Source organism: Sinocyclocheilus grahami, unplaced genomic scaffold (genome assembly GCF_001515645.1).
Source record: "Sinocyclocheilus grahami isolate Dianchi unplaced genomic scaffold, SAMN03320097.WGS_v1.1 scaffold36.1, whole genome shotgun sequence".
Lineage (NCBI taxonomy): Eukaryota > Metazoa > Chordata > Actinopteri > Cypriniformes > Cyprinidae > Sinocyclocheilus > Sinocyclocheilus grahami.
The window spans coordinates 702,858-710,885 of record NW_015505215.1 but is presented as its reverse complement, the minus strand read 5'-3'; the positions used below and the strand labels follow the sequence as shown (position 1 = coordinate 710,885).

Sequence of the window (8,028 nt, the reverse complement as noted above, 5' to 3'; positions counted from 1 at the left end):
AGTAATTTATGGGCTAATTTTCATTTTTGGGTGAACTAACCCTTTAACACCACAAAATAGCATTCAAGAACTGACCTGAATTTAACTCTATCATCACAAGACAATTATTATATTAAAGGGGTCACATGATGCGATTTAAATTTTTCCTTTCTCTTTGAAGTGTTACAAGCTCTTGGTGCATAAAGAAGATCTGTAAAGTTACAAAGACTAAAGTCTCAAATCCAAAGAGATATTCTTTATAAAAGTTAAGGGTCAACCACGCCTACCTAAAACGGCTTGTTCTAACACGCCCCCACGTCTACATCACTATGTGGGAAGATTTGCATAACCGCCGCCCAAATGTTCACGCAAAGAAAGAAGGCGTAACTTTTATTCTCGCTGTAGTATGTTGCTGCCGCCATGTCGTGAAGACGCTGTGTGCTACGTTGTGAAAGCGAAACGACTTTGTTTGGTCTTCCAAAAGAGGACGATATCCGCTTCGTCATGCCTGGAGCTGATCCGTGCAGGTCGCTGAGGAAATACATCAACTTTGCACTGTGGGGTTGTCACATGTGGTTGCCGCAAGCCCGCCGGCCACTCCTTCGTCGAATCCCCCGGCCGTTCCTCACTCTAGCCGCCGGCCTCTGATCACTCAAGCCCACCGTGTGTAACACCGTGTGTTTTGTTGTGAAAGCGAAACGACTTTGTTTGGTCTTCCAAAAGAGGACGATATCCGCTTCGTCATGCCTGGAGCTGATCCGTGCAGGTCGCTGAGGAAATACATCAACTTTGCACTGTGGGGTTGTCACATGTGGTTGCCGCAAGCCCGCCGGCCACTCCTTCGTCGAATCCCCCGGCCGTTCCTCACTCTAGCCGCCGGCCTCTGATCACTCAAGCCCACCGTGTGTAACACCGTGTGTTTTGTTGTGAAAGCGAAACGACTTTGTTTGGCCTTCCAAAAGAGGACACGACTAGAAATCAGTGGTTAAGTTGTACAAACCCGATTCCAAAAAAGTTGGGACACTGTACAAATTGTGAATAAAAACAGAATGCAATGATGTGGAAGTTTCAGATTTCAATATTTTATTCAGAATACAACAGATGACATATCAAATGTTTAAACTGAGAAAATGTATCATTTTAAGGGAAAAATAAGTTGATTTTAAATTTCATGGCATCAACACATCTCAAAAAAGTTGGGACAAGGCCATGTTTACCACTGTGTGGCATCCCCTCTTCTTTTTATAACAGTCTGCAAACGTCTGGGGACTGAGGAGACAAGTTGCTCAAGTTTAAGAATAGGAATGTTGTCCCATTCTTGTCTAATACAAGCTTCTAGTTGCTCAACTGTCTTAGGTCTTCTTTATCGCATCTTCCTCTTTATGATGCGCCAAATGTTTTCTATGGGTGAAAGATCTGGACTGCAGGCTGGCCATTTCAGTACCCAGATCCTTCTTGAGATTTGTAAATTATTCCATTCCTTTTTTACTCACAATTTGTACAGTGTCCCAACTTTTTTGGAATTAGGTTTGTATTTACTGCACAGTTCCAGAACAGTTCAACCCAAATATTAATTTGTGTGCAGCACATTTTATGGAGGACTGTTTCCTGATCCTGGTAGAGTAGCCTACAATGTCATCTGTTCTGACTCACAGACTGTAAGTAAGTTTTTTATATTTAATGAATTTGCCACTGACGATTCAAACACAAGTTTTGGGCAGTGTAGAGTAGCACTTGTTGTTTGTCATTTCTCCGATCACAAATGCAGACATGGTTTTATGTTTACATGGTGCGATACAACTCGTAAAAAGACAGTATAAGTCATTATAATCCGTAATTATGTCCCCACTGGATGCAACAAATGTTTATAATGAGTTTATTATGATTTTTAATGTTTTTGTCTCGTCACTCAGGCCTGACAGGGCATCACAATATGGTAAGGGGCGTAACATTTCCGTCACAATTCGGATCAAAATTCTCCATCTCCCCCTTAAAATGGGGATTTTGGCCCGTTTTGGACTTTCTTGACAGAAAACAATGAAAATCACACAATGTCATAATTTCAAGATTAAATTACATAACTTTTGCATAAAATTACGCATTAAGTTTTATGGACAGGAAGACATAAATAATTTTATTCCAATTTTTACATTTTTGCCCATTTTAATCATTCCATTCTGTAACCAAAATTATTATAAGAAAAACGATCAGATATTTGTCTTTGTTTTTTTTTTTTAAAATAAGTTCAATAACTTAATAACTTCAAAGCTACATTCTAAAAAAATGCAATGTTTTTATTTATTGTTAATTACCAAAAATAATAATACATTATTAATAATGTATTTATTTCCCATATTTTAGTGTCCATATATTGACTGATTTATTCAAGTTTCAAGTCCTGTTTTGTACCTTATTCTTGGTAAGAATCAGAAAGTATTTACTGTTGCACATGTATGCTTGGCACATCTGGATGCGAATACAAAAAATTGCGACCGTTTCACAATATCAGTTTCAGTTCTTAGATCTGCATAAAACTTTTTCATTTCCCATTATCAATTAAATAAGTTTAGCATGTTGGCTGTTGCTGATATTTTTGACGGTTTGTTTGAGGAAGTGCAAATTATAATTCTGTTGAAATGAAGCAACCCTGACAGGTCATCTAGTGGTGTAAGAGAGGTTACAAGACCACCCACCCTCTGTGTAGACAAAGTACAATAATATATTTATTCTCACATGTTTCATGTGCGAATTAATGTTTTTGTTTCTTTAGAAAATCGTCCAAAATAGAAGATGATTGTCATAGCTGTCTCAATAAATGAAATCTGTGTCAAGTTCAAAATCTAATTTACTAGATTCAGCTGTGCCAGAGCTTAAAATGGAAAACTCATTAAGGGTGATGATATAAACAGTAGGTAACACTGGGCCCACAGAGACACACTGTTGGCATTTCCCCCTGTTATGCTCAACACTTATTTAGGATCAAGTGATCAATCAGCAAAGTGACTCAATACCAGCTCAACTTCAGTTCTGTGTCATTGCTTTAAGAGTTTAAATTTAGGGTTCATTCCCCGAGCGGTGTTTTTTCATGCATCTGGTCAAGTCATGGCATGTCACTTCCACCTACTGTTTCATAATGATGACTGAATCAATGATCGTTGCTCAGTCTTCAGGTTTCCCTCCAGCTATTACTTGAAAGCCACACCAAATCTTTTTGTGGGATGAAAGCATGCTATTACAGCACACTCAACCATGGTCTGTGTACCAAAATGAGAGGATTCTCTGTTGCACAACTGGGCTTTCAACTATGTCAAGGTCTATAGAAAGAATTCACTTCAATTTACAGCATCATCACATTTTTGTCAGTCAGCTGTATGTAGCATGATGGTTTACTATGCAGTTGTAGCTTTTTTCAGTTTATTGAAAGTGAACGAGAAATGGGTTTGTCCAGCTTCAATCTGACATAATGCACTGCATACCAAGTCTTCAGAAGTCATTTGACTCGTGTGAGAAACAGGCTGAAATTTGAAGGAATGGTTCACCCATTCTGTTATCTACTCCCCCTCCTGATGATCCAAATCAGTAATCCATTCATCTTTGATACACAAATGAAGAATTGAGTCCATCCATTGAAAGTCCATTACATCAAAAATTTGAGGCTTCAAACAGTTCATAAAGGATCCTAAAAGAAATCCATATAAATTGAGCGATTCTAGAGACATGATTGGTTTATCTAATATAGAGATTTAATTTAGGCTTTTATTCACACATAGACATTGATAAACTGTACTTGCTTGACCTGTAAAATCAAATCGCATTGGTTCTCAGGTTCTCAGGCTTCAAGCAGGTAGTTTGAACTATCATTTAACATACTTGATGTGACTTATGTATATATGGGTTGACCAATGTTTATATGGGAATAAAAGCCTAAATGAAATACATTCATGATATAAAGTGTATCATGTCTCTTCAGAAGACTTACATAAATATACATGTCTTAAAGGGCTAGTTCACCCAAAAATTTAAATTTACTCGCACTGAAGCCATCCTAGGTGTATAAGACTTTCTTCTTTCAGACGAATCCAATTGGAGTTATATTAAAAAAATGTCCTGGCTCTTCCAGGCTTTATAATGGCAGTGAATGGGTGTTACTATTCAATAGTCTAATAGAAGTCCAATAAAGTGCATTCATCCATCAAAAAAGTGTCCCACACGGCTCCAGGGGTGAATAAAGGCCTCCTGAAGCGAATCAATGAGTTTTTGTAAGAAAAATATCCATATTTAAAACTTTATAACCCCTAATCTTTAGCTTCTGCTAACTGTCATACGCGTGTTGACGAGAGAGTGGAGTTCTCTTTACAAAATTACAAAATATTATCATATTTCCATAAGGATGTACCATTTTATCACTAAATTAATGTCAGCCATTTTTAAAAACCAAGGAGAGGGAGTGGCCATGGTGAAACATCCAATCATTTGGTATCTCTGAAAACAGACATGTTACAACTGTGACATGTGAGGTCTCAGAGAAATTCACTAAAATATAATGTCCACTACAGAGGCAAAAACTCCATAGCTGGGTCTCAGGAGGTTAGATCAAAATCCTCCAACGTTTTTCTTTACAAATCCTCATTTTGTACTTCTAATTCGTGATCAGTGTTTTGTCCTCTGCACTTCCGTGTTCGTCACCGCATTCGTTCCACATCATCCTCTGCCCTCTCATGTACATGCATACGATAGTTAGTGGAAGCTCGAGATTACGGTTTATAAAGTTTTAAATATGGATATTTTTCTTACCAAAAACACATCGATTCGCTTCAGGAGACCTTTATTTATTCACACCCCGGAGCCGTTTGGTGCACTTTTTTATGATGGATGGACACACTTTATTGGACTATTGAATAGTGACACCCATTCACTGCCATTATGAAGCTTGGAAGAGCCAGGACATTTTTTTATATAATTCTGATTGTATTCATCTGAAAGAAGAAGGTCATAAACACCTAGGATGGTTTGAGAGTGAGTAAATCATGGGGTAATTTTCATTTTTGGATGAACTATCCCTTTAAGAGTTTAAAGGGGTCATATGATGCTTTTTTAAAGATAATTATTTTGTGTATTTGGTGTAACAGAATATGTTGACATGCTTTAATGTTCAAAAAACACATTATTTTTCAAATACTGTACATTATTGTAGGTCCTCTATGCCCCACCTCTCTCAAACACTTAGTTTTCTACAAAGTCCCTCCTTCCGACAAGCGCAGTCTGCTCTGATTGGCCAGCTGACCCAGTGCATTGTGATTGGCCGAACACCGCAAGCACTCGTCGGAAATGTAACGCCCCTTACCATAATCGTGAGCTTCATCTTTCAAAATAAATGTAAAGACAGAGCCCAAAAGGGGAACCGCGTGACAGACACAGTGATGCGAGTGTAAATAACTGATGACAGAATTTTCAAATTTATGGTGAACAATTGGGTTATTCTCTGAAAATCTTAACACCCGCAATGTCAGATTCATGAACATCAGAGTGAAGAATCAGAGTGATCCAGTTCTCAAGTTCAACTCAATGATTAAATCATAGAAGTTAACAGCTCACTAGAGAGGAAGATAAGCAGTAATGACAAAAATTCTGACATGTTTGTGACACGAAGCCATCATATGACTACTTGGATTAGAAAATACATGTTGTATACCTCACTCTTATGAGACTTTTATAGTGCTTTTTGTCGTTTTCGAAACTTCAAATCACATAACTGCGTGGAGAGGAGCAGCCAATACATTATTTTAAATTTCTCTTTTTGTGTTCCTCGAATGTAAGAAAGTCATGGTTTATTATGACATGAAAGTGAATAAATAAAGACAGAATTTTTATTAAAAATGTTGTGAAAGGTTGCATCAGGTACACCGTAGCTTACCGGTTTTAGTTCGTAGCGAGGTGAAACATACTCTACCAATAAAGCTGTGGTAGCGGCAAAGGAGGAAGAGAACATGGTGACGATGTGCCCGACTGAGAGAAGACAGGAAATGTGGCTCAGTTAAAGTGACTTGCCATTTCCTGGTTGCCTGACAGAAGTACAGACAGCAAGAGAGCAGAAAAGAGCAGAGAAGTAAGCCAGTGGAGGCGTCATGATGGATTCTGAATGATTCTGAGGCTTACAGGTGGACACATTCTGGACTTTGTAGAAGCAAATTGGTGGGGGCTCTGCAGAGACTGGGGTAACAAGAGCCCCTCCACCGCACATCACCTGCCATGAGACATGGACTGGCCCCTAAATGAACAGCAATTGGTAAAGTTGGTTTCTTTCCACTTTGAGCAAGTTTAATGTTATTTTACAGTTACTTTCTGCTGTAGTGCACATTGTTTTGGTATACCAGAAGCCCTCTGTATGTTGCTATTGGATCGTGTGTACATATCAGAGAGTGTTTGATGAAGCTGCTGACAGCCCAACTTCCCCTATATGAGGGGGTGGATCAAGCCGCATCATTTAAGCTAAGCATAGCTCCTCGCTCTTTAAAATGTTTTCCACCAGCCGCTTTCCAATGACAGTCACATGTGAGGGTTTGTTGGTGTTGGTACCCATGTGACTCATTCTTGTCAGAAGTTTACAGTAAATGTTATTGTGATCTCTCCATCAAAGATGAATTATATCAGTATTTCCTTTTATTCACTGATGATGACTGAAAAAATACAAGTCAGAGTTATGATTCCACTGCATTCTGCTTACATTGCATTCAAGGTCAGTGTATGCGTTTTCTTGGAATCAGACCTATGCATTGCTATATAAACATTCTACAAAGACTTTAGCATATTAAATTCCCCATAGGACATGTGATATGTTTAACCAGGCCTTCTGTTTCAGTTAATACTGGTTCATGAGATCAAATAGCAGGTCTGCAGTATGACTGAAGGTTTATGCACATTTGCTGGCATTAGATCCAGGTGTGCATCAAAGTTGTTCCTTCGCACTCATCCATGACCAGCTTTCCTTGCTCCAGCTCATTCTTGGCTAGTGGAAACATGACAGAATTTCACGCTTCACAGCTCAGAAAAAACGGACTTCTAGCAACAATATGATTTGAAGAGCGATAATGGAAATTTCTTGTAGATTAGGTTGCAATGGTGGCGATATTAAGATCTGTTTATTAAAGAAACAAATACAATTACAGATAATTGTTGGCATATGGCAAACATTGTACACTGTACAATGTACACTGCGAATGTGACCCTGGACCACAAAACCTATAAGTCATAAGGGTCAATTTTTCGAAATTGACATTTATACATAATCTGAAAGCTGAATAAATAAGCTTTCCATTGATGTATGGTTTGTTAGGATAGGGCCATATTTGGTCGAGATATAACTATTTGAAAATCTGGAATCTGAGGGTGCAAAAAAAATCAAAATATTTAGAAAATCGCCTTTAAAGTTGTCCAGATGAAGTTCTTAGCAATGCATATTACTAATCAAAAATTAAGTTTTAATATATTTACAGTAGGAAATTTACAAAATATCTTCATGGAACATGATCTTTACTTAATATCCTAATGATTGTTGGCATAAAAGAAAAATCAATAATTTTGACCCATACAATGTTTTTTTGGCTATTGCTACAAATATACCCCAGCGACTTAAGATTGGTTTTGTGGTCCAGGGTCACAAATGTGAAAAAAAATGACATTTAGGTGTTCGACAACTTACTGTTACTGGGGCAGTACAACTTTCGGACAACCTTATCTTTGCCTAAAATGTGCATATTAGTGCCTTCTTTTATATTTGCACAAAGTCTAACGGAAGACATAATAGATTGTGCGAGTGGTACTTGCTTTTGTCCCATTGACAAAACCACTGTCACTGCATTTATTGCATTATGAATTCACAGTATCCAGTGTTACACTGCAGAAGTTTGCATACTCTGTAGTTTCCTGTTGTGTTAACACAAGTGTGTGCATGCTCTGATTTTGGAGATAGTGCCCAGTCATGCTCTTGGTGTAAAGGCGTACTACGCATGTGCAAAACCACATAATTTCCAAGTTGAAAAGTAGTTGGGT

At 38.0% G+C, this 8,028-nt stretch overlaps 1 protein-coding gene across 1 annotated transcript in view; it reads left to right on the top strand.

The window, feature by feature from the left end:
• Positions 1-8,028, top strand: part of LOC107581539 (neurobeachin-like protein 2) — a 92,524-nt gene that overhangs the window by 9,070 nt on the left and 75,426 nt on the right. The gene's annotated exons all lie outside the window — the stretch shown is intronic.